Source organism: Lynx canadensis, chromosome C1, assembly GCF_007474595.2.
Source record: "Lynx canadensis isolate LIC74 chromosome C1, mLynCan4.pri.v2, whole genome shotgun sequence".
NCBI lineage: Eukaryota > Metazoa > Chordata > Mammalia > Carnivora > Felidae > Lynx > Lynx canadensis.
The window spans coordinates 66,964,398-66,991,883 of NC_044310.1; positions in this window are offsets into that span (position 1 = coordinate 66,964,398).

Below are 27,486 nucleotides of genomic sequence, written 5' to 3' on the forward strand. Positions count from 1 at the left end.
AAGAAAAGAAAGAAAACACTTCATTTATAAAGGTTTTGAAAGCTCACTTTTGCCTTTTTTTTTTTTTTTTCAACGTTTATTTATTTTTGGGACAGAGAGAGACAGAGCATGAACGGGGGAGGGGCAGAGAGAGAGGGAGACACAGAACCGGAAACAGGCTCCAGGCTCTGAGCCATCAGCCCAGAGCCCGACGCGGGGCTCGAACTCACGGACCGCAAGATCGTGACCTGGCTGAAGTCGGACGCTTAACCGACTGCGCCACCCAGGCGCCCCACTTTTGCCTTTTTAATGTCTCTGCACTTCTGGGTTTTTTCATGTCTTTTTAAGCTGACCCAAAGAATGCTGAAAAAGCAGGGAACAGCCATGCATGTAGTATTTTTCAGTCCAACCAGCAACACGATGCTTTCAAAATCTTGCAAGATAGCCCTTTCCCCCCAGACTTGCAGTTCAATTTTGAAAACACCAGAATTTCCATAGTTTTGATAAAGTTCAAGTAAGCATCCTCCAAATTTCAGTACTTATCTGGACCAGTGTGAACGCTGCATTTTTTTTTTTTTAATTCACCCAGCACTAATTACCTTAATATTTTGAGATAACAAATACTGATCTGTTATCTTTCCTGGAGAAAAAAAAAAATCTGAGGTTCCCATAAGAAATAGCTTTTTATTAATATCCTTGAGGATCTTGAAACATTGGGTATTGTTATTTCAGCACATCTGTGGATCCTGTTTGGGCAGAGAAATTAACTATCTGGCATTACTGATACAGCAGGGGAATTTCTTAGGTCCTTTGATGAGAGGAAAGTATAACTGTAATGAAAATTTAAGTTTTTTTTTTTTTTTTTCTCCCTTATCCTTCTCAATTTATACTGCAGTTATCTCTGGCCATTAGGAAAGTGAAGGAAATAGTGTATATTTCTTAATAGCTAAATGAGGCCTGAAATAGACCTACACATTTAAAAGCCTGTAACCCTAAACACATAGAGAAATTAACTACCTCCAGCATTTCTTTAGGAATGACAACTCTTAATCCAACAATAATAATAAAGATCAAAAAAGTTTATGCTTTAATTTCAGAGCTAACATTCTTTAAAAAATTTACTTTTACTAATCCTTCAAGCTTGGTCAGCCCTGAGAAATAAAATGCTAAAAATCTTATAGCACTTACAAGAATTTGTTTTTGGTATATACTACCCCATTATGTTTGTAAAAGAAAATGTTAATTAGGAGTTATATATTAAAATATATAAGATAAAATAAATTCTAATTGCCTTAACTTGAAAGAAAGGACTGTCCTTTACGGGAATGGTGATAACCCCTCAAAAGGTGGCCCTGGGTATCTGTACAAACTATCGACTCAGCCATTACACTCAATTCTCTTCTTATGTCGCAACTTATGTCTTTTTTTTTTGTTAAGTGATTTTCCTGATGGAAATTCCATGCCTTAATTGACTGCTTCTTTCTCTATACTTTATGAACTTTTATCTTCTCGTTTGTACTCAATTGTATTTCTCCTTTGCTATCTCAGCTCCTGGCTACATTTCACTAATCTGGTTTTAATTTCTTATAATTTCAGAATTCAAAGTAGATATTTAGGATAGTACTATAATAATAGCAATACTAATAATAGCAAGCGAGGATTTATTGATTACTTATTGTATGTGGCACCTTGTGCTTCATGTACTGCATATGTGATCTCATTTAATCCTCATAATAACCTCATAAAGCAGTCCCTGTTATCTCCATTTAAGAATGAGTAAATTAAGGCTCAATGGATTTAAATAAATTCAGCAACATCACAGAGTTAGTGAATAATAAAACTGGAAATGAAACCTTGTGTCTCTGGCTCTGACACTAGTACCCATCAACACTAAGATACTCTTCCTCTTAATCATCCCCAATCTTTTTTCTTTTCATCCCGTCTTAAGAAAGGTCATTATGAAATATCTCTGTAGTTCATATACAAATTGAAAATATATCATGTTTAGCCCAACCAGGAAGCACAGTTTTAATATCTTGTATTAATTTTCTTATTATCCAGCTATCTCTGCATGGACAGATTTCATGTTTATATTCTGTTGATGATACTGCCAAATCTGTGTGAGAGGTACGAATCTGACAGTAACAGCAGCCCATAAAACTCAGATATTTATATGTTAATTACATATATATGTGTATATGTGTATATATGCATGTAATATATATAGTTATATATCTATATATATATATATAGATAGATAGATACAGTTTAGTTATTAGTTTTTATTTTTGAGAGACAGCAGGGAAGAGGAGAAGAGGGAGGGAGAGAGAGAGAATCCCAAGCAGGGTCCATACTCAGAGCCTAACATGGGGCTCAATCCCATGACCCTGGGATCATGACCTGAACTGAAATCAAGAGTCAGATGCTCAACCAACAGAGCCACCCAGGAACTTTTTTTTTTTAATGTAATTCAATTTAATTTCTAGCATGAGCTTATTCCCATCATTGTATGATAACAGAAAATTCGATCTACTCAATTCTGATTTCTCATGGCTCAATCCAGTCATTTCCCAGTCGTTATTGCCTTAACCATAATGGCATTTAGTATTAAAATTCTATCTCCAATGTGTCTTTTTCTCCCTAGAGAAATACTGAGATGATGTCATTTCAGAATTTAGATTGAATATATAGGAATGTCATCTTTGTCTTCCTGTCTCATTTCTCCTTTTCTTCCATTTTAATGTTATCTTATCAGGCCATTTGCAGAATAATGAAGTGGTATCTGAGATATTTGTGGGCTTAATTATGGCTTTTAGTTGGCTAACTCTGTTACAGTTAATCCACTTATATTTCACTGATGTGCTTATTTCATCATGGTTGGGGGGAGGTATAAGGTATATCCAAGGGCACATTCCCTCCTAACTTTTATGAGACCTCCATGAAGAACATGTTGGCTTGCTTTCTCTATCAAATGTTAACAGTATCCCACTTGAGAGCCAAAGGAACTTTGGGATTCCCTCACAAAACACTCAAAATACTAACTTGGGTCCTCTTGTTTTCAAAATGAAGAATGCTTATAAAAGAGAAATGGAGGCCAATATCTCTGATAAAGATGGATGCAAAAATCCTCAATAAAATTCTAGCAAAATGAATTCAACAATACATTAAAAAAAAAAATCATTCACCACGATCAAGTGGAATTTATTCCCAGGATGCAAGGGTGGTTCAATATTTGCAAATCAATCAACGTGATACAATCACATCAGTAAGACAAAGCATAAAAACCTTATGATCATTTCAGTAGATGCAGAAAAAGCATTTGACAAAGTACAACATCCATTTAAGATAAAAACCCTCAACAAAGTAGGTTTAGAGGGAACATATCTCGGAAGATCACATATGAAAACCCCTAGCTAACATACTCAATGAGGAAAAAAATGAGAGCTTTCCCCCTAAGTTCAGGAACACGACAAGGATGTTCACTCTCACCACTTTTATTCAACATAGTACTGGAAGTCCTAGCCACAGCAATCAGACAACAAAAAGAAAAAAAGGCATCCAAATTGGTAAGGAAGAAGACAAACTTTCACTATTTACAGAAGACATGATACCAAATATAGAAAACGCTCAAGAATCCACCAAAAAACTAGTAGAACTCATATATGAACTCAGTAAATGTTGCAGGACAAAATCAACCTACAGAAATCAATTGCATTTCTATATGCTAATAATGAAACAGTAGAAAGAGAAATTAAGAAAATAACCCAAATTATTGCATCAAATATAATAAAATACCTAGGAATAAACTAAACCAAAGAGGTGAAAGACCTGTACTCTGAAAACTATAAAATATTAATGGAAGAAACTGCAGATGACAAAGAAATGGGAAAACATCCCATTCTCATGAATTGGAAGAATAAACATTGTTAAAATATATATACTACTCACAGCAGTCTACACATTTAATGCAGTCCCTCTCAAAATACCAACAGAATTTTTCACAGAACTAGCACAAACAATCCTAAAATTTGTATGGAACCACAAAGGACCTTGAATAGCCAAAACAATTTTGAAAAAGAACAAAACTGGAGGTATCGTAATTCCGAACTTCAAGTTATATTACAAAGCTATAGTAATCAAAACAGTACGGTACTGACACAAAAAATAGACACATAGATCAATGGAACAGAATAGAAAACAGAGAAATAAACCCCCAATTTCATGGTCAATTAATCTTCGAAAAAGGAGGCAAGAATATACAATGGGAAAAAGACAGTCTCTTCAATAAATGGTGTTGGGAAAACTGAACAGCTACATGAAAAGGAAAGAAATTACACCACTTTCTTACATATTTGAGTTTCAAAATAAATTCAAAATGGATTAAAGACCTAAATGTGAGACCTGAAACCATGAAAATCCTGGAAGAGAGCACAGACAGTATTTCCCTGACACTGGCTGTAACAACATTTTTCTAGAAGTATCACTTGAGACAAGGGTAACAAAAGCAAAAATAAACTATTGGAACTATATCAAAAAATGAACAAACAAAAACCCTTCTACACAGCAAAGCAACAATCAGAAAAACTAAAAGACAACCCACTGAATGGGAGAAGATATTTGCAAATGACATACCTGATAAAGGGTTAGCATCCAAAGTATGTAAAGAACTGATACAACTCAACACCCAAAAAACAAGTAATCCAATTAAAACATGGTAAGAACACATGAACAGACATTTCTCCAAAGAAAACATAAAGATGGCCAATAGACACATGGAAAGATGCTCAATATCACTCATCATCAGGAAAATGCAAATCAAAACTACAATGAGATATCACCTCACACCTGTCACGATGACTAAAATCACAAACAAGAAATAAGTGTTGGTTAGGATATAGGAAAAAAAAAAAAAAAAAAGGAACCCTAGCACACTATGGTGGAATGCAATCTGGTGCAGCCACTGTGGAAAACAGTATGAAGTTTCTTCAAAAAGTTAAAAGTAGAACTTTTAACACAATCCAGCAATCACACTCCTGGGTATTTATCCAAAAAACACAAAAACACAAATTCAAAGGGATACCTGCACCCCTTTGTTTATTGCAGCATTATTTACAATAGGCAAACTATGGAAGAAGCCCAAGTGTCCATTGATAGATGAATAGATAAAGAAGATGTGATATATTAGAATATATTAGAACATTATTTAGTCATAAAAAAATAACGAAATCTTGCCATTTGCAGTATCATTGAAGGAGCTAGAGAGTATAATGCTAAATGAAGTAAGTCAGAGAAAAATAAATACCATATGATTTTATTCATATGTGGAATCTAAGACACAATACAAATGAGAAATAGGAAAAAGAGAGAGAGAAAGAGAGAGAGAGAGATGCAAACTAAGAAACAGACTCAACTATAGAGAACAAACTGATGGTTACCAGAGGGGAGGTGTGAGGGGGGATGGGTGAATTAGGTAATGGGGATTGAGGACACTTAACACGATAAGCACTGAGTAATGTATAGAATTGTTGGATCACTGTATTATACACCTGAAACTAATATAATACTATACATTAACAATACCAGAATTAAGATAAAACAACTATTTTAATTAAAAAAAAAAGTGAAGTACGTTCTTTTCCTTGTGTATTTGTGTATAAACTGGACTTTCTGGCTATTTTCCAAAAATAAAGGGAAAAAAATAACTTCATAGTGAAAAAACATCTCAAGTACCACCACCCACCCCCCCCACCCCCGCCCAAATGATTGATGGAGGTTAACAACTAAGGATAAGTCATATTGATATTCTGTATCATGATATGATGAGAAGGGCAACTCTTCTCCATGGTATTCTTCTCAATACCCATGAGAAACCATCAGATAAACCAAATTGAAGAATATTCTACAAAATCATTAGTCCTCAAAACTGTCAAGGTTATTTAAAAAAAAAAAAAAAGGCAAACTTAACAATCATAGACCAGAGGAGACTAAAGCAACATGACCACTAAGCAATTACAGTACCATGGACTGGATCCTTAGACAGGAAGAGGACATTTATTAGTGAAAAAATGCATGATATCCATGTAGAATCTGTATTTAGTCAATAGCACTGTACCAACTTTACCTTCATAGTTTTGACAGATGTAACATGATTGTGTAAGTTGTTAACATTAAGGAAATTCGGTGAAGGATATATGGAAATCCTGTACTGTCTCTGCAACATTTCTTGCAAATAAAGAATTATCACAAAATAAACAAGTTCAAAACAACTAGGCAAAAGAATTGTATACACCCGGTACATGAGAGGATATAATTGAGGTACAGGAAAAACAAACAAACAAACAAACAAACATATGAGCCATCTTAGTGACAGTACATGAACTGATTCCTTGTCACACACTAAGGAAAGAATGGGAACTCCACCTAGGTGAGCAGAGACATCTTCACTCCTCTGTTATGTGTTGGTATATTATGAGATATTGCATTTTTTAAAATGTGAACACATAGACTATATTATCTAAACAGAAGAATCTCTAAATATTTTGAAAAATAGCAGATCTTTCGAAGGAAAACCTTGCATACCACACAGAGATGGTTCACATGTCATTAAGAATGCACTTAAGTAGTTGTCAAAGATAACGATGAGTTACATATTTTTCCTTTATAAGAATAAATATTCCAAAAGTGCCACATTTTAACAATGAGTAAAAATGTAGTTGCTTTTCAAAGAACCTCCTTGCTATAAAGGGAACGTTGTGAAAGGGCTGTTTTAAAACATACCCATCTTCAGATAAATTTGTTGCTGAAAACAAAGTGTCACCTATACAAATTCTCATATCAGTATGCTTTAAAAACTTAGAATTCTTATTGTCTATTCTGAGTTATAAATCTTCCAAATGAATTTCTGTGACTGCCTTTGAGCATATTTTATAAAAATACTGTGCTTTCTACCCAAAAGAACAACTGACGAATATCAAGGAAGCTCAAAACCTAACATCTGATTTCAACAAAATATTTGCATTATTAGTGGGTAGGATTAAAACATGAATTTCAAGATTTAGTAAATGCAGGCAACATGTATTTCGTCTATTTGGATCTATGAATTTTTACCACTTGACTTTTGCAAATGACACTCATTAAACCAATAGACAGTATTTCAATAAAGATAACTTAGATCTGCAAATCATTTTCTAGGATGGAGTTTTAAATCAAGATATTTATGATGCTGCTTCTGCATATTTAATCACGCTGAGAGCACCAAATAATTTTAATAAAATTTTTAAAAGTTTTTAATACTGCTATAAATAGAACAGAACATTTTCTAAAAATGTTTTTATCTCATCTTTATCTCATCCATCTTAATTTCATGGCTTTTTTATGTGTATTATTTAACACAAATATATGACTATAGTAATACATGTGTTTACCTTGTAAAGATTTTTATAAGTGCATAAATATTCACATGTCAAGAAATAATTGACTTTTTTAACTAGAGATTATTTCTTAAAAAAATAAAATTGGGAACAGCTATGTCTGGATCTCTCTACTCTGTTTCTAAAACTTAAGGAGATTTCAGGGGCGCCTGGGTGGCGCAGTCGGTTAAGCGTCCGACTTCAGCCAGGTCACGATCTCGCGGTCCGTGAGTTCGAGCCCCGCGTCAGGCTCTGGGCTGATGGCTCCGAGCCTGGAGCCTGTTTCTGATTCTGTGTCTCCCTCTCTCTCTGCCCCTCCCCCGTTCATGCTCTGTCTCTCTCTGTCCCAAAAATAAAAAAAAAATTAAAAAACGTTGAAAAAAAAAATTTAAAACTTAAGGAGATTTCCAATACAGAGTGGAACATGGGCAGTGATGAACAGTTAACAGGCATTGAACTCTTCCTCTCCAGCTCGTCATCTTGTTTCTTGGTAGAGAACAGGGAAAGAAGAATGATTTTAAGCAGGTTAAATATATTTTCAAACTTCTCTGTCTTACATCAACTCTTGAACTTACGGGTTCAAAATTAGGGACTATTATTTACTGTCTTTTAATTTTATACCTCTCTCTGCCCCCTCCCCCCAGGGAAAATGGCACCTCTCTATCTCTGCATTGAAAAGAGTGGTCCTCAGAAATAGTTATTTAACAATGTAGATATTACCGTTTCAGCTCATTTGTACACAGTTCAGATAGAAAATAAACTACTCTCAGACTATTTAAGGAATAAAATCTGTCTTGAGGCAGGCCCATCTTAGATGGTTCACAAAGAAATGTGAACCTGTATTTCCAAGGCAGCCTCAGCTAAGCCCCGGACCTGGAGCCAAAGGGCAGCAGGCAGCAGGGTATTGCAACCTGGAGTGGGTGTGCTTTCATACAAAAGAAAATCATCATGCGAACCGCACGTGCCAATGTGGCACAGATTTTAAAGAATGAACCCTCAGGCCCTGAAAAAAATTAATGAGTTCTGCCTCTCCTTTCTGTGACCTTTTAGTTAGGTTTTTATGGGAATTTGTTTTCTTTGTTTTAGTCTGAGCTGTTCTGGGAAGAGTCACAGTGGGATAGTGAATCTGCAAAAGTGCTCTCATGGCACAGATTTTGCAATCTACCACTGAGCTACTGGCTCCTGAGTACTTGAAGGTCCTGACCTAGGCAAATTTTTGCAGAAGTCAAATATTGTCTTACAAAATCCAACCCAGGGCTCCTGTTTCTAGGTGTTTTCCTCTTTCAAAGTGTGTGTGTGTGTGTGTGTGTGTGTGTGTTTTCCTGCAAAGAAAAAGGATTTTCTTCTGCTTGCAACTCCTTTTTCCATCTTTCAAACCCTGCTTTCAGTAACAGTTCAGATGAATTCACTCAACATGTTGCAAGAGTAGAAAATAGGGACAAGAGCAACAGACCAAAGGTCAGAAAATCTGGCCTAAAAATCTGACATTGCCACTTACTATGAGTAGTCACATTTTTGCCAAATTAATCACATTTTTTCCCCTCCATTTCTTATCCTATTATATAGGGTTAATAACCTCTGCTTTGGTTCAAGTGGCAGTCATGTATATTGTGACAGAGCATTGCTTCAACTTCGCTTCCTCTCCCCACTCAGCAGGCAATGAACTATGAATGGATTGACCCTGCCCCAGATCCAGAATGCGTCTCTGCTTGGTCTAAGTTTATCAGCTAATTTCATCTTTTTTTTTTTCTTTAGATCGTTTGTTTGTTTATGAGAGACATAGAACATGAGTGGGGGAGAGGGAGAGGAAGAGAGAAATAAAAACACTTTTAGAAAAAAATAATACATAATAAAATTTTTATCTCATCCCAAGCAGGCTCCAAGCTCTCGGTGCAGAGCTTGATGAGGGGGTTCGATCTCACAAACCGTGAGATCATGACCTGAGCTGAAATCAAGAGTCCCACGTTTAACCTTTGAGCCACGCAGGTGCCCCAACACCTGGATAGACAAGAATTTAGGACTATGTCAATAGGCCTGATTTCTTCCCATAGCAATTGGTCTAGTGGCTTGGAAATAGTTTGCCGAATCAGCATGGAAAGAGCATCTCTTCTTCAAGTTACATGTTGTGTGTGTATGAACCTTGCTCAGAGTCAAAGGTTATTCAGCAATATGAAATTAACCCTGGCAATATTAAAACTATCTAGTATTTTCCAAACGATTGCATTCAGAGCGTTCTATTAGGACGCTGCAAAGCTATTAGGAAGTGCAATTAATCCAGTCTAATGAGCCTAACGCCATAGCCAAACACAGTCCTTGCAATATATACTGTCGTGGGAAAACTACAAAAATATATTTTCTGCTTGGCAATTTGTTATCAAATTATTCTGTTTTAGTTGACTTTGCCTAAACACAATTCTTCTAATTTTGTTTAAAGATTCAGAAAATATAAAACTGTGATATAAATTAGAAATAGTGAGGCAAGAAAGAGAAAAAAACAAAGAACATAAACATGGATAAGAATATTTTTAAAACGCTATATATTGAGGGGCTCCTGGGTGGCTCAGTCAGTTAAGTGTCTGGCTCTTGGTTTCAGAGCAGGTTATGACCTCATGGTTCATGAGTTTGAACCCCTGACAGTGTGGAGTCTGCTTGAGATTTTCTCTCTCCTCCTCTATCTTTCCCCTGCTCGTGCTTGGTCTCTCTCTCTCTCTCTCTCAAAATAAATAAATAAACAAGAAAAAAAACATAAGAAAAAAAATGTTATACATTGATACATACATGCAAAGAATAGATTATAAATATAATTTTCAGCCAGGATAGTACATTTATTTTATATACAATTTGAAGTTTAATAGTTTGGAGATGTCTTCCTATGGTACCGTGTTGATAAATATTCTTCACTGCATCTTAATACTTCAGGAATGCATGCTTTATTATTAATGATAACTGCCTCCATTCAATAAGGAACCTGTAAGTAGAAGATACTGGGAGACAATCTTCCTGTTTCTGCTCATCACTGATAGATTTTCTATAGGAAGAGGCCTTAGAAGATAGAGATAGTGTCTCCCTTGGGAGCAAAGGCCAGGTTTATGTACTACCCAGTTTAATAAAGATAATGTCTCATGCTGGGCAAAGGTCAAGTAGGCTGACTGCCCATTATAAAAGATTTTTGTTTCCTGTGCTGAGAGTTCTTTTCCTGTAACAGAACCCAGTGCATGTACGGAGAGACCCAATCATCTGACCCTCTCTGCATTGCCCTGTGGGAATTGAGGTTCAAGCAATCAGCACAAATACTGACACTTCTGGCCTTGCTATCACTGCAAGTACTAACGCCATCTGTCTGCGTTCCAGGAGTCTCATGTCTCCTACCTACATGCAGGAAACTGTGGCAAGTTACATTTGAGTTGCAAGCAGAGTAAAATTTCAGCCCCCTCACAGTTCTTGATATAACAGTCTGTATTTGCTTTCTATTGCTGCATAAGGAATTATTACAAACTTAGGGACTTAAAACAACACTCACTCATCAGTTCACACTTCCTTAGTACAGAAGCCCAAGCACAGGGTGGCTAGGTTTCTGCTCGGGTTTTACAAGCCAATAGCAAAGTGGTTCTATTAAAATCTGGACTCTCTAGGGGCATCTGGGTGGCTCAGTTGGTTAACTGTCTCTTGATTTTAACTCAGGTCATGATCTCATGGTTTGCGGGTTCAAGCCCCACATCAGGCTCTGTGCTGACAGTGCAGAGCCTGTTTGCGATTCTCTCTCTCCCTCTCCCTCCCTGCTCCTCACCACCCCCTCTCTGTTTCTCTCTCAAAATAAATAAATAACCTTAAAAAATATATCCTGGAGTCTCCAGGGGAAGGATGATTTTCCAAACACTTACTTTTTGGACAATTTTAGTTTCTTGCAACTGTAGAACCAAGGTTCCCATTTTCCTGTTATGTTGGTGACTACTCTCAGCTCATAGAGCCCACCCATATTCCTTGCCAATAGCCCTATCTATCTTGATAGCCAGAACAGAAAATATACAGCAAATTGAATCCCTCTTCTCCTTGGATCTTTGACTTCCTCTGTCTCCAGCCTCTAGATACATATTTAAAAGGCTCCTATGAGTAGGTCAGGCCCGCTGAGATAATCTCCCTATCTTAAGATCAATTAATTTGGGACCTTAGTGACACCTGCAAAATCTCATCTCTCCAGGATCCCCCCATATTCAAGCATGTAAGGAAAGCATGTAAGGATGAGGGTCACTGGAGACCATGTTGGAATGCTGCCTATCACAGAGTTCCAACATTTGTTATACTGCCTGTCTTGGAAAACTCCCCCAGGTGTCTCCTTGACTCTCACATGACTACCACCCCACTTCACTTCTAACCATGGCCGAGCGTCAAGCCATGCTCTGAAACGCCAGCTGGGTGTCCTACAATTCAATGTGACACTAACCAAAGTTAGTGCAGACCTCTCAGGTTAACATGCTCAGGCTGACAAGACTACCACCCCCACTGCCTCAGATGTTAGTCACAAGCTTCAGGTCGTCATCGGTGCTCCTGAGTGACCGGCTATACACTGGAGGTTTTCATGACCCCCCCTCTTTGGGTTTCATCATTTGCTACAACAGCTCACAGAACTCAGAGAAATACTTAGTTACGCTACTGGTTTATTAATGTAATAAACCAATAAAGCATGGGGCCTCTGTCACCATAGCTTTGAGGTACACTACCCTCCTGGCACATGAATGTGTTCACCTACTTGGAATCTGGGGATTCTTATACTCTTAGGATTTTTATAGAGACTGCAATCACATAGTCATGATCAACCGCTGACTCAATCTCCAGCACCTCTCCCCTTCCCAGGTGATGGGAGGTAGGGCTGAAAGTCCCAAGCTTCTAATTATGGTTTATCTTTCTGGTAAGATAGTGCCCATTTCAGTGCCCATTAGGAATCTTCCTAGAAGCCCACTAAGAGTCACCTTATCTGAACAAAAAATATTCTTATCATCCAGGAAATTTCAAGGGATTTAGGAGTTAAGTGTCAGAAACCATGGTCAGAGATCAAATATTAGAACAAAAGACTCTTTTAGTGTTCTTATCATTTAGTGCATTATTAGGATTTTAGGAGCTCTGTGCCAGGAACGGAGGACAGAGACCAATATATATATTTTCTACTATGTCACAATGACCTAAGTTTTCAAACAACCAGTGGAAACTACACATTGAAATCAGTTCTTAAAATAACGCTATCCTGGGATAAACATGAGCCAATTAATTAGAACAATAGTTTCGTTTGATATTAGAAATAAAGTTTTTGATTATCACTTCCTAAAAGAAATGCTGCATGCTGTAATGTACAACATCCTCAACAACATTCTGACAATGAACACCATGATAGGATCCATAGGTGTATTTCTCATAACATGTTTTCAGCACAGACCGATGGAAACACACCACAGTAGAATTCAACAAAAGCAACCGTATCAGGGCTCATTTCAAAGAATTGATATGCATGGTGCTTTGCCACTTAGTCTTAATATAAAGGTAAATAGATGTTGTGTAGCAGGTTAACAATGTGAAATCACGCCAAGGACAAGCAAACAGCATAGTGGTCAAGACAGTAGGAAGTGGGGGCATCTGAGACCAATCAGAAAGAGCACAGCCCATCTAATGACATCCAATGCATAGTGTTTAAAACACTGCACCTGACAAACAAAACACATCTTCAGGTTTCAAGGAGGCAGTTCTAAGTTGTAACCTTTAATATGTCTTCATGTCATTCAAACAATCTCCTATATTGTCATCTTATTTGAACTTCAGATTATGCTTGTCACTGAGTTCAAGATGGTATTCCTTGGAAAAAATAAGGAGCCTAGTAATCAAGTCAAAGCCAGATAGGACTTAAATAATGAAAGTTACTATTAGTTTTCAATTTTTGTTGGTTTTTGTGATATTTCAGCTCAAATTCTGTTGGCAGCTATATTGATATTTAGATAAAAAAAACGTTTGAGCTACTGATACAATTATCTCCTTTGTGAATGTATTTGAGATTAGGGACAATGATATGCTTGTAAAGGAAACTAGTTTAACAATCCTTAGAATTTCACATGAAAGTTTAACTTATAGTTACATATTTTTAAGCTTGTGCTAAGTAGAGTTGTCAGAAATGGAGAGCCAATGAATTTAATTATATATCATTTTGATGAAATACATATTTATATGTCAGACCCCTGATGTCTACTTGAAATTTCCTCTTAAAATTTTACAGACGTCTCAGATAGCACAGGGGTGAAGAGAACACTTTGTTACTTCCTCAATGTCACATCTTCCCTTATTCAGTAAAAGGTCCCCACCCATCAGTGAAAAATCAGCAGTTATTGGTATTTTCTCTTTTCTCTCTCATTGTAACTAATCATAAAGTATGTCCTGTTATTCCACCTCCAAAATATAACGTAGCTCCAATGTCACCATCCTTGTTCAGATAATAATTTTTCATCTTGAATTATATAAAACCATCTTAATTATACTCCTATTCCTTCTTGAGTTTTCCCTTCTGTTCTCCAAATCCCACAAAAGTTATCTTTCTAAAATTAATACTAATCAGGTACTGCCACAAACTCACTTAAAATGCTTTACTGGCTTCTTTATAACACCAAGTATACTTCCACCTCAGGGCCTTTGCATCTACTCTTCCCTCTGTAAGGGACATCTTCTCCTAGAGACCTGCTTGACTTTGTACATCATTGCTTTTCATTCTTTACTTATGTCCCTTTCTTAGTGAGACTTTGTATAACATCCTACCTAAAATAATGACTCCCCACATCTCTTTCCTTTTGAATTCCTCAGTACTCCTCTTTTTGTAACATACAACATCTTTTACTTATTTATTTTGTTTATTGTTTATCTCCTCCTCCAGAGTATAAACTCAAGGATGAATGAAGATTTTTGTCTATATTTGTCCCTGAGGGAATATTTATCTTTCACCCTTGATACAGTAGTTATAGCTCTTCCTTTAACACCTAGTTTATATATAATATAATATAATATAATATAATATAATATAATATAATATAATATAATATAATATAATAATATTTTGACCTTTCCATCTAGAATCAATTCCCTTTAATGTATTATTTTAGCCATTTTTAAAAACTATAATATCACAATTTAAAATCATTTTTCTTGGCTTTATGCCCCTAGCAATTAGCTCAGTATTTGTCAAATGACTAACTGAATAAATGAAGGAATAAATAAATAAAGCGTAGAATATAAATGATGAGTAAGGGTACGTGGGGCTAGGGGAAGGTTTTGTATATGAAGAACTTTGACATAATGTATACTTTTTCAAATCCTTTTATTGGTTTGGTTTTTCCAGAGGTATCACATTATTTCTTTAAAGAATCAACGTTATACACAAAGATCATATGTTCTGATACTCCGAATAAGTCTCAGAATTAAATTCCCATTCTCATTCTTATTAGCTATGCAGCCGTGGACAAGTCACTGAACACTAATTTCTTTATTAATACAGTTAGGATAATTATACCTTCATTATAAGTTTAAATGTGGTAACATTCAATTAATGGTTTTGTTTTTGTTGTTAATAGTGTAAAAGGAAAATGCTCATAGAAGTGGGTGAAAGCTCTTTTGACTAAGAAAAAAAAATACAAGCTCACACAGCACTAAGCACCCTGGGGGTAGATAAGTTACAAAGATTAGGGTTTGCATAATTGGTGTAACTCATAGTTTGCATTAACCTTATGAAGGGCAGCCATTTTTCATAGGTGTTGAGAATAATGTTAAAGAATACCAAAGCCTAAGCCCTAACAATCATGAAAGTTAGCATGGATTATTAAGCTAATTAAAACACTGGGGCTCTGGAGACCTGAATTTTAATACACATTTTGCCACTAACTTATAATGTAACCCTAGGCAAAAGAGCAGGTCTCTTTATTCTTTGCTTTCTTCATTTGTGAAGTGAACACTACCTTCCAGAGGTGGCTGTGCTGCATAGCAATGAACTGATAGAAAGTACACTGTAAGAATGGCATCCTTACGATAATCGTAAAAGTGTAAAATGAAAAGGATGTGATATGGTTAAAAGAAACCTGCAGATAGACATATTAGCCTTATTTCTTCAATTGGTCTATTGTTCACAAAGGAATGGGATCTTTTTTTGCTATTCATTTACTCCTCCCTATCCCCACTCCCACTACACCCCCACAAATAGTATCCAAAATTAAGTGATAAAACTTTTCCGAATATGCCAACAACCTAAAAACTACAACAATTATGGCTAGCAAATATTAATTAAGATCATATCTTTACCAAATTTATCTTAAAATGTGAGGTATACCAGAACAATCATATCTATCACTCTTTAATTAAAGCTCTGATGTCTATGGCCACTGTCACTCTTGAATGACCCTACCCCCACTCTACCACCACAAGAAGCTTAATTAGGAAGTTAGGGTTCCAGCTGATGAACGAGTGTAGCACTCCCTGTACTAAATGCTGTATCAGAATATAAAATGGATGGATGTCATCATGGTGTAAAATATGGGCTTGGGTTTAAGATAAATTAGCCTACCTGTAGCACACTGCAATTTTCTATGCAAAATTAATTTATTTTACCTGCCAAATTACTGTACATTTATTTAATTTGTACAATTTATACATTTTATTCACAGAAACTTTCCATATAACAGTAAGGTGACTCTTGATTGCTAGGTCTTTGTTACACTGTACATATAAAAAATCTTTTTCTGCACTCTTGCAAATTTCCCATCAACATGAAGAAGAACAGGAATTCAGCACATTCCTACTCTTTTATGTAAATATTACTAGTTACTCAAAGAAAAGCCTTATTTTTCATTTAAACACCTTTAACAAAAATTTATCTTCTACTCTTTAGAGAAGCATCTAAATTAATATACAGAAAGCCCACACTATGCAAGATAATCTAGATTCAGTATCCCTCACTCAAAAATCACTCTTACCTCTCAAGAGATCTAAACTTCCTTTTTCTGTTTAATCACACTTATATGCTTTATGGTAACGCAGTAATAGGTTACTGATTTGGGCATATTCTTTACACACTATATGACCTCCCTTTAAGTTCTATGTATAGAGAAAATGAAAATAGAGAAAAGAAAACTTACAGAACATTACATGAGAATATTTGTTAACCACGATCTACCCAAAACCTCCATCACACCAAGTTGTTGCAAAAAGAAAATGAAGAAGTACTATTTATTTCAAACGAAGGGACTCCCCACATGAAAAACAAAGCAAAACATTAGAAAGTAGGTCAGGTTGTTGTACTGAAACAGACTGTGTTCTGTGTATCAACCATGAAAACAAATTCACTAAGTAATAAGTGATAATAAATGAATCCTGTTTATTTTGAAGTAAAATGTGACATTGTTAACATTACTACACACTTTCTAAAGTCATAATATAAACCAACACTGCTGTGAATATTTCCTGTGCTTCATCAGAAAAGACAACCTCAAGTACTTAGACATCCCCCTAATGTTATTTGTTTTACAATTCTACCAGAGCTCTTAAGGCTATTAGGAATTCAGGAGTGAAGCATGAATATATTAAACCTCTCATTAAGGTATTCCAAAAATTGTTGGTTTCATTTGCTTTTTCAATAAACTAATCCATAAGTTGATGTCGACTTTATTTGACCTTCATGCAAGTGTTGTACTCTGAGTATAGAACGTGGGATGACTGTCTTTGTAAATGTTTTGTTTGGAAATATAGTCCAATAACATTGATTTACAGTGATGTCTAGTCACAAAACCCTTATGAATACAACATTCAAAATGAATAGGACAGTGACAGTACATCATTCTGGGGAAGGGGAACAGCTCGGCAATATGAATCATAGACATCCATAACTGGTGTCACTTAAAACACATTAATATTAAGGAATGTAGTTTACATTTTGGAATTACTCAGTATGCAAACACTGCATTTCAACTTTACAGTGCATACCTAGTAAACACAGAAAAGTACATAGCAAAGACTTTAAACATAAGAAAAATAGTCACTGACTTTTAACCTTATATAACAGAATATCAGTAGCAATATTCTCTGCACTAATAATAATACAACATGTGATAATAACAAAGATATAATTGGTTACCGGGTAATTTCAGAGACCTCATCAATTTTCAAAACTAGTGATATGTTATATTATATGAGAGAAAGATTATATTGGCAACATTCAATATAGATTCTGACTGAGATTTATGATTCCTTATGTGTTTCCCAAAGGAATATGAAATACATACATACATATATATATATATGTGTGTATATATGTTTAATGATGTACTTATACTAAAGTAAGTATCAGAGATTTTGCTGCTAAAATCTTCTAGCTTACAATTTTTCCATTCCTCTGGATAATTAAAAAAAAAGAATTTTGATAACTGATGAATAGCTCTCTACAATATGCCCTAAGAGTGGACAGAAAAAAAAAATACTGATGTTACACAGACATTAGGAGGCAGTTTAAAGCAGCTTGTTAGTTGAATTGAGCAATAGGGAAACTTACAGTTTAACAGCTTTGCTAGCAGGTGTTCCTGTTGTTGTGGTAAAGTGCTACATGTTTTACTCAATAATGGTGATAATACGATCGAGTTATCCCCAAACTGTAAAAACTCAAGTAATAAAAGCACATTATGGCTTCTTTATTACTCTAGTGTTGCTTTAAACTATGTGCCCCAAATATGTCTGCTTTTGAAAATTTCTCTTATGTAGACTAGAAGAAAAATGATAATTTTGAAAATGGAATTTGATTTAACTTTATATGCTTTGTTAGACCCACTATCTACAGACATATGTGTGTGTGTGTGTGTGTGTGTGTGTGTGTGTGTGTGTATTTTTTTTTCCTCAGCTGCCCCACAGGTCATTAACAATGTAAAAAACCTACCAATAAATATATTGTCACCTACGTTCACAGTAACTAATTATAATGAAAAGAAATACTGCATTTCCTGATCAGGTTTTCAGATAATACAGGATTCACCTCTGGTTATACACTTTAAACCTTAGAACTTTTATAGACTTAAATAAGTGTAGCCTCAGGGCAAGTCAAATCAGCTCACTACATTCAAAAAAAAAAAAAAAATGACACTAGTTAGTTAAGCATGATTATTTTAGTTTGACCATAGAGGTTTTTGTTTGTTTTGGTTTAGGCTTTATTTTCCATGCAGGATATACAATAAAAGGGAAAAATATAAGTGTAAATATACAAAGACATCATTTAAAATAAGCAAAAACATCAAGACCAATACCATCATAGCTACAGTTCTCATACTGATCTCTTACAAAGTTTTTCTTTAGGCTCAGGCACATGAATAGGCTTTCAACCTAAGCTGTTCTTAATTAGAGGACTTCTGTATGTGTCATCTCAGTGGTCAGTCCTTCATTCAATGTGTATTCATTTTCCAATGAGACATCATGCTGGGTCCTGAGGTTACACAAATGAAGAGACAGGACCTGGTCTCCAGGGGCCCAAAGTACAGTGGAAGATGCACACATAAAAGCAAAAAAACTGCAGACAGTGTTAGGACAGAGCTATGAACAAGGTGAGAGGAGAACACAGAGGAGGAAACACAAAACTCTGCCTGGAGGTACTGAGCAGTAGCCTAAGGATTACACTTGTGTAAGATTAGTAAATGCTGATCTCCTTGGAGACCGAGGGCATGCACACCAGAGTTTGAAGGACAGCATTTATTTAAATCATTATTCAGAATTCAACATACCCAGCAATATCCATTTTCTACTGTGAACATGTAGGTGCAGTTGTGATATCTTTTTGGGTTTCATCTCATGAATGTATCAACTGACTTAAAGTCAAGTCTATGAATATATGTATTGAATAATGAAGCCTTATAAGCCTTATAAACAAGAGTGAGATTAGTCATAACAGTTTGTTAGAAATAAGATGACGGCTTAATTTTTTTCTACTATTTCCATAATCAATGCATGTTTTAATATATAAATAGGTTGCAGATGATGAATTAAAATGTGGACTAAAAAACAATTCTACTGTAAATTTAGCCATTGTATATTAAAATATACCCAACTCATTTTTATTGCCTGATTTGACCTCACACTGCAATCACTTCTGTCAGCAGCTATGGAAGAAAAGAATGCAATAAAAAGTAACTGTTAAAAAATCTGTCAGATAACACACAATGATATAAATGGGAATAATTGAAGACATAATCAATTCTCCAAAAGACGATAATGTAGAAATTTTTAAACTCCTATGCAGTATTAAAAAAGTCAAAAATATAAAAAATCTATATTAAGACACCAACATTTATTGAATTTTACTTTTGCAACTACAATTACGAATACAATCACTGCTAAAATCTATTGTGCTTTTATCATGTGTCAGCCACTCTCGTTGTGCAGAGGTTATATCACCTGATGAAGACAGAACTCCACTGTATTAGTTATTTTATTATTGAGATCTTATAGATAAGAAAACTGAGACTCAGCTGAAATTACTCATCCACACTGGATTGTGTAATAAAACTAGCAAATAGAGTAATCAATATACAAACCCAACTATCTGTGACTCAAGAGTTTACACTTGAAACCTCAGTTCCATAATGCATATTAATATTAAATACTCATAGAGAAGCTTTTTTTCCAACTTCATGTAGTACAATACCAACCTGAAGACACATGTTAGGTCCACATTCACAAAGTCAAAATAAAGCTCTATGTCTTATGACTCCAGAGCCAGATCTTTAATCCCTGAGCCATGTTACATTTTACAGAAGCCATACTAAATTTGACGTAGATATTCCACCAGATATTCTACACCTCATATATCCCAGGGCCAGATTCTGCTTTGATTAAATGAATCAGATGTGATCAAGCATGTTCTTGGTGACTTGAGCTAATTATCAATTTATAAAGCCATTATATAAATAATTATTTAATGTGATGATTTTGAAGTCCACAATGCAGCAAAGTCAATCTTATGCCACAAGGAAAAATATAGTAAGATAAAAAGCTGATACATATACTATGGCCACTAGTATATAAAATAAACATGTAAAAGACCATACAGAGAAAATAACCAAAATTAGTACCATAACAGTGGAATTGGTAATTTTTTTTAATTTTGAACTTTCTCGGAGTTGAAAATATTCTGAAACTTAAAAAATATAAATGGTGGAATATTCAAATAAAAGTCAAAATAGAGCAAAAATTTAAATATTAGACATTAAGAGCTTACCTTCTGCCAATAGTATAGAATACATTTGTTTGTCAAGTTTTTATAAATACTGTTATAACTTAGGTATAAAGTTACACATAGAAACCTTATGTCTGGAAGGCTTTGGGTTCTTCAACTTTGGGTTTCTCAAATCTTGTATGTTTTTATTTTGATTTTCCCTAGTTAATTCTTTCAGAGGGAATTATGACTGATAGTGTTATTCTAAGTTTTTTTAAACCACTGTTCAATCTGTAAAGAATCATATACTTGTATAATCTTTATGAAAACTGGCATGTGTTAATAAACACACTTACATGTATCTGTACATGTGCCTATATGTATATGACTAAGGCATTTATACTTAAAATAATATGAACTATTCTTCAATGTTTCTCCAAGTATTTTGTTTAATATCGTTAACTGGGTATCTGGGACACATGCTCCTAGATTTTTATCAACTATCTAGGCATAGTTCACATTGATGCTGAAGGGCGATGCCTTGGCAAAACCATTAGCAACTTGGTAAAATCAACAGAGAAAACAAAGGAAGTCCACCTAATGCCTAAATAAGGCATTAGATTGTATAATACTTTGCTCACAAATAAAACATTCTGTAAAAGGAATAAAAAATAGCAAATAGTAAGATCAAGTTTGATCTTAAAGCCTTCTATTATTGGTCTCTAATTTCTATGCTGCTTATCTAGTTACAATGTGTTTATGGATTCGAGTCATCTTTATCTGTCATTACATGTAGTCAGAACATCATTCAAAACTTGTTCTCAGATCCTTTTTAAATCACATTCTAGCCACGGCCAAAATAATCCTAACAAACCAACTTGTGCAATGTCAATATACCCTCCATATATTTGCCACACTTAATATACATGTTTTGAGAATAACAACGAAAATTTGTATGGGGTTTCCTTCACCAATGTTTATTCTAAAGGAAGTATCTTAAATATATAATTTGTAATTATGTATTATTTCATATCACATATTAAACATTTTCAGTTATGAATCCCCTTTCTCGTTCATCATTTTTTGTTAATGTTTATTCATTTTTGAGAGACATAGTGCGAGTAGGGGAGGGGCAGAGAGAGAGGGAGACACAGAATCCCAAGCAGGCTGTCAATCCCGAGATGTCAGCACAGAGCTCAGCATGGGGCTCGAACTCATGAGCTGTGAGATCATGAGCTGAGCTGAAGTCTGTCACTTAACTGACTGAGCCACCCAGGCACCCCTCTTGTTCATCATTTTAAAGAAGTAATATTAAATACTCATAGTATTTAATGAGTGTTTAGCTCATACTATGTTCAGTTTTGTATGTCTTCAAAATTCTGAGTTAGCTTCCTTTCCATTCATTGTACCTAGTCAGCTTATATTAAGCACTACTTGGAGAGTATATAGCTCCTTGAGGACAAATATACTATATACTGAGAGGAAACACTCATTCACATTGTTTAGCATAGAGGTATATCATAATTTTTTTAATGTTTATTTATTTTTGAGAGAGAGAGGGAGAGACAGAGAGAGAGACAGAGCTAGAGAGGGGAAGGGCCAGAGAGAGAGAGGGAGACACAGAATCTGAAGCAGGCTCCAGGCTTTGAGCTGTCAGCACAGAGCCCGATGTGGGGCTCAAACTCACGAATTGCAAGATCATGACCTGAGCTGAAGTCGGTTGCTTAACCAACTGAGCCACCCAGGTACCCCGAGGTATATCATAAATACCCATTGATAATTGACTATTTTCTGTTACAATATCTTCCATAACTTCATCATTAGCATATTGAAATGTAAGCAGAAATACAACATGTACTTAAAAATCTTACAATCTGTTGACAGTACACACATATAGGTCTGTTCTCTATTAATATTGGTAGCAAATACTTCTGAGGATGTTCAAAGTTATATTAGGTTTTTTTTCTTATTTCATTTGTTTCACATTTCCATTTGGAAATCTGGTGAATTACCATCTCCTCCGTGGAAGTAGCTATGTTTCAATAAAAAGGAGAGGGTCTTAGGAGAGTTTAGAAGGTTGGAGCTTCTTGATCCCTGACAAACACTGATTAGTGACCACACTCGACCACCTTGGGAAAAATTAGGTAAATAAATCCAGGGACTGAGGGAAAAAGATAACATGAAAATTAATATAGTATTTATCTTTATATTCTCATTTTCCTTGTATCTAATTTATATAGTTTGGCATCATTGTCATTTCAGATATAGGTCTTTATCCTGGATAAATATAATCTCAAAGAGTTTATAAGATATCAACAATCATACTTTCTGGAAATCTATCTTCCAGAGTATTGGATCAATAAGGTAGTGTGTAAATAAAGAGACTGAGTGAAGAATTACAGTGATTATACAGATCATCTCCAGGGAGTAGAAAACTTTGGCAGGGATTTAGGAGTTTGAATTATCTAATGTGGCAATTACTTTGTTCAGATTTTACAGTAAAACTCTAAAAACTACATTCCACATTGAGTATGTAGACAACTACCACACGACCGCTTCAGTTGTTGGGTTTCTTTGTTGCTGTTTTTGTAGTAAATGGAAAATAGTGTACAGAATTTCCTTGCCAATTATTTGTAGGAGTATAAGACTAATGTTACTAGGAAATTATTTACAATAAGATATTAAGTCCATATTTATAGTTTTTAAGTAATGACAATAATAAAAGGAATATAGCAAAAATATGGAGAAGTGCTACAAATCCCTAAGACCAATAATTTTACTGCAAATCATCTTCCGGTTCTCTCCATAAAAACATATACCTAAAATTATTATAATTGTACAGTATGTTATGTTTTCTTCCCCACATTTTTAATTATCTGAAATCTCATTTCCATTATTTTTATTATCTCGAAAATAATTTTAATGGTTTAAAATTTCCTTCCTGCACATTTAAAAATGAGATACTGAGCATAAGGAACTGGAAACCAAATCTGATTATATTTATAGTATGTTAATAGAATCAAAATAATACACCGTCAAGCCTCTTACTTTATATATCTGTTTAATCAATGAATATTTACTAACGTGCTAATGGTATCAAACTTTGGAAGTCAGTGAACAGGTTATGTGTGTATGTAGTCTTATGCTTACATATCTCTATTACAGATAGCTATACAAAAAATTATTTACAGGGGCACCTGGGTGGCTCAGTCGGTTAAGCTTCCGACTTCGGCTCAGGTCGTGATCTCACAGTCTGTGAGTTCAAGCCCTGCATCGGGCTCTGTGCTGACAGCTCAGAGACTGGAGCCTGTTTCGGAATCTGTGTCTCCCTCTCTCTCTCTGACCCTCCCCCATTCATGCTCTGTCTCTCTCTGTCTCAAAAATAAATAAAGGTTAAAAAAAATTTAGAAAAAAATTATTTACATAGTAATATATGTGAGTACTAATTTAAAATCCATTAGTGCACATTAGACATATTTATGTATTCTATTTTATTAATGAGTCAATACTGAATTATATATTAGGTATCTCCTTTTTTTTCGTGTGTGTGTATGTGTGTGTGTATGTGTTGTTGTTGTTGTTGTTGTTGTTTGTTTTGTTTTGTTTTACATTAGGTACCTCTTTGAGCCTCACTTTTGTCATCTGTAAAGCTGGAATGAAAATACTAAACTCAAAAAACAAACAAACTTAACATAATAGACCAAAGTAACAATAGGACACAGTATACTCTGAATACCAGTAGAATCTGGATTTTGATGGATACTGGTAGACAAAAGTAGGTACTACACTAGCAGATTGTTTCATTAAAAAAAAACCAAAATGATTATAGTATTGATACACTTACTTAAAATATGTGTGATCCTCTAGAAGAATTGATATCACATTCTAAACCTTGGAGTAAACCCAAGAATAAATGAAGGAACCACAAATAATAGTGACAGTTTTGATATTTGAGTAACATATTTATTCTAAAGAAAAAGGATTTATAAGGGCAGAAGCAGCTATTGAAGCTCAGGCCTTTATATTAGTTAAGATACTCTTAATGGCAATCAATAGGACCTCAACTCATATTGACTTAAACCATAAGGCATATTTATTATTTCACATAAATGAGAAAGAAAAGACAGTTTCTTTGATTTAGTTCATCAGAGTCATTATGAGGGATCCAGATTCCTTCCATCTCTTCAGTCTGATATTAACATGGAAGCATGGTACTGAAGATAGCTGTCTGCAGTACAAGGGGACTATAACATTTCTAGTTCTCAAATAGGACAGCATCTAGTAAAAATCCAACACCATCTCTTCCTCTGCATCTCAACATATGAGAATATATTACATAATGGATCTAATTTGATTTTGGACTAATTTGTCACACTGTTGTGTTGTGCCTATTCCTAAATTGATATTAACAAAGGAAGTGAGATGGCCATGACTGGCTTAGTAAAATTAAAGAGCTGATTAAAAGGAAGTACAGGAGTTAATTAGTTGTTGTATTGACAACTCAGATTGTCTGTTCCAAACACAAAGCAAAATTTAAAACTGATTCATTCATAAGTATACCCAATTCCAAAGACAATGGAAACCAAGGATTAATTGCTTAAGCAGTGTGCTAATCTATGGTAAAAAATTCAAATGGAAAAGTGAGAAAAAACAAAAATGTTTTTTTTTTAATTTTTTAAGTTTATGTATTTATTTAGAGAGACAGAAAGAATACAAGTGGGGACAGGGCAGAAAGAGAGGGAAAGAGAATCCCAAGTAGGCTGCCTGCTGCCAGCACAAAGCCCAACGTGAGGCTCCAAGCCATGAAACTGTGAGACGATAACCTTGGTCAAAATCAAGAGTTGGATGCTCAACCAACTAAGCCACCCAGGTACCCCACAGAACTTTCATGTTCCTTAAATGATGAAAACAGCAAAATGAAATTGACTAATTAGAAGACACAATTTACAGCATACGCCTATTTCATAGGTGTAAATACTGCTACCATGGTCCATTTCAAAATACCAATGCAAAATCAACTCTCAGGTGAGCTGGCTCCTGGAACCCACTGCCTCCATCAATGGCTCTACCCTTGCCTCTTTTATCATATACCCTCAACACAACAACCAAAGTGGCTTTAAACACATCAGCTGTTTAAAGATGTCAGGTCATTTCAATACTGAGCTCCAAATAGCTGTCTGTATCTTCAGAGACTAAAATCTTTACAACAGCCTATAAATTCTGCTTGATCTTGCCTATGTAATCTCCCTGATATCTCCCATTATTCTCCTCTGTGCTCTCTCCATTCTATCTACCTGACCTCCTTGCTATTCCTTAATTATTACTAGTCAACTTCTCATTTAAGGCCTCTGTCTGAACTTAGCCAACACTTCACCTTCTTGAAGTCTTTGTTAAAATGTTATCTTATTTATGAGGCCCATTAGTCTGAGGGTCCTATTTATAATTTATTTAAAACTGCAACTTTCTGGGGTACGTGGCTGGCTTAGTCAGTACAGCATGTGCTCTTGATCTCAACGTCATCAGTTTGAACCCCACATTGGGCAGAGAGATTACTTTAAATAAATAACTGAATAAGTAAATAAATAGATAGATTAAAGATAAATAAATAAATAAAATGATATTGCAACTTTCTCCCTGTAACTTCATTCTCCTCTTGTTTTCTTTCTCAATCCTCCATGTAACAGTACTTTCTGCACCATAAGATTTACTTATTTGTTATGTTTATGCTTTAGTTTTTGTTTTATATTTTGTATCCCTCTGCTATAATTTAAGCATTAAGAGAATAACTTTTGTGCTTGTGTCTGTTTGTTTACATAGCTCAAGTTCATAGAACATTGTCTGGCACATGGTAGATATTCAACAGATCTATTTTCATGAGTGAACAATAACTTATTTCTAATAATGCAAATAATTTTAAATAATATTTATCTTTGACTCTCAAAAGCTTCTGTGCTTTCCAATGGTCTTTTCTATATAAGTACAGTATATTTTCTCATTTGTGTAGTCTAGAAACAATTTGGTTCTCTGACTCACATTTTCAAATATTCCACCATACCCATTTTTATAATTTATATTTACAATTTATTATTTATTATTTATATAATTTTTATATTTTATATTTGCAATTAAACAAGTAAACAAATTATAATTACCCCCTTAGAAGCCAACTATGGAATAGTTATTCTGATACAAATAAGTGAACTTTGTCTACTTCTATATATGACCAAACTCAACCTTTAGAATCTTTTTTTCTGTGGGAAGGATTGTCTTTCAGTGAGAATCAAACAAAAATTATGAAAGTTTCCTTGTCTCAAGATACATAATAAATAATAGGAAATAAACGTATCAAATTATTTCATTCTTACAAAAAGTATTCTAAATTCAAAAGTTTGTCCTTTGGAGTATATCTTTAGAGTATATTATTATTAACTTGTATAGTATCTTGCAAAAACAATCAGCAAATTTTGTTGGTATTTCTGTTATTTAAGTTGTACATATGCACAAGCATCTAAACTCTTGTAGATAACATGTACACTATTAATAAAAGTAAAAAGAGAACATTTTCTACATTTAAAGTTAATTTTCAAGGATGTTTTTCCTCTTGAATTCATATTTTAAGAATAAAAATCTAAAAATAGTATCTCACATATCTGCATGCTGATATTACAATCTAGGAGGGTGAGGAAAATCTATGGTGTATTTATAGAGAAACAATTAGTTATGATCAGAAGCCACCAATATAACTTGATGACATTTGTCCTTATTCATAAGATTTCTTATTGGATCCTTCAACTATTTATCCCTCTCTGAATATGTTGATTTACTCTGGAGGCAAGTAAATTAATTATTTGGTTGAGTAGAAAGAAAAGTGCATTATCTTCTAAGAATGTTTCA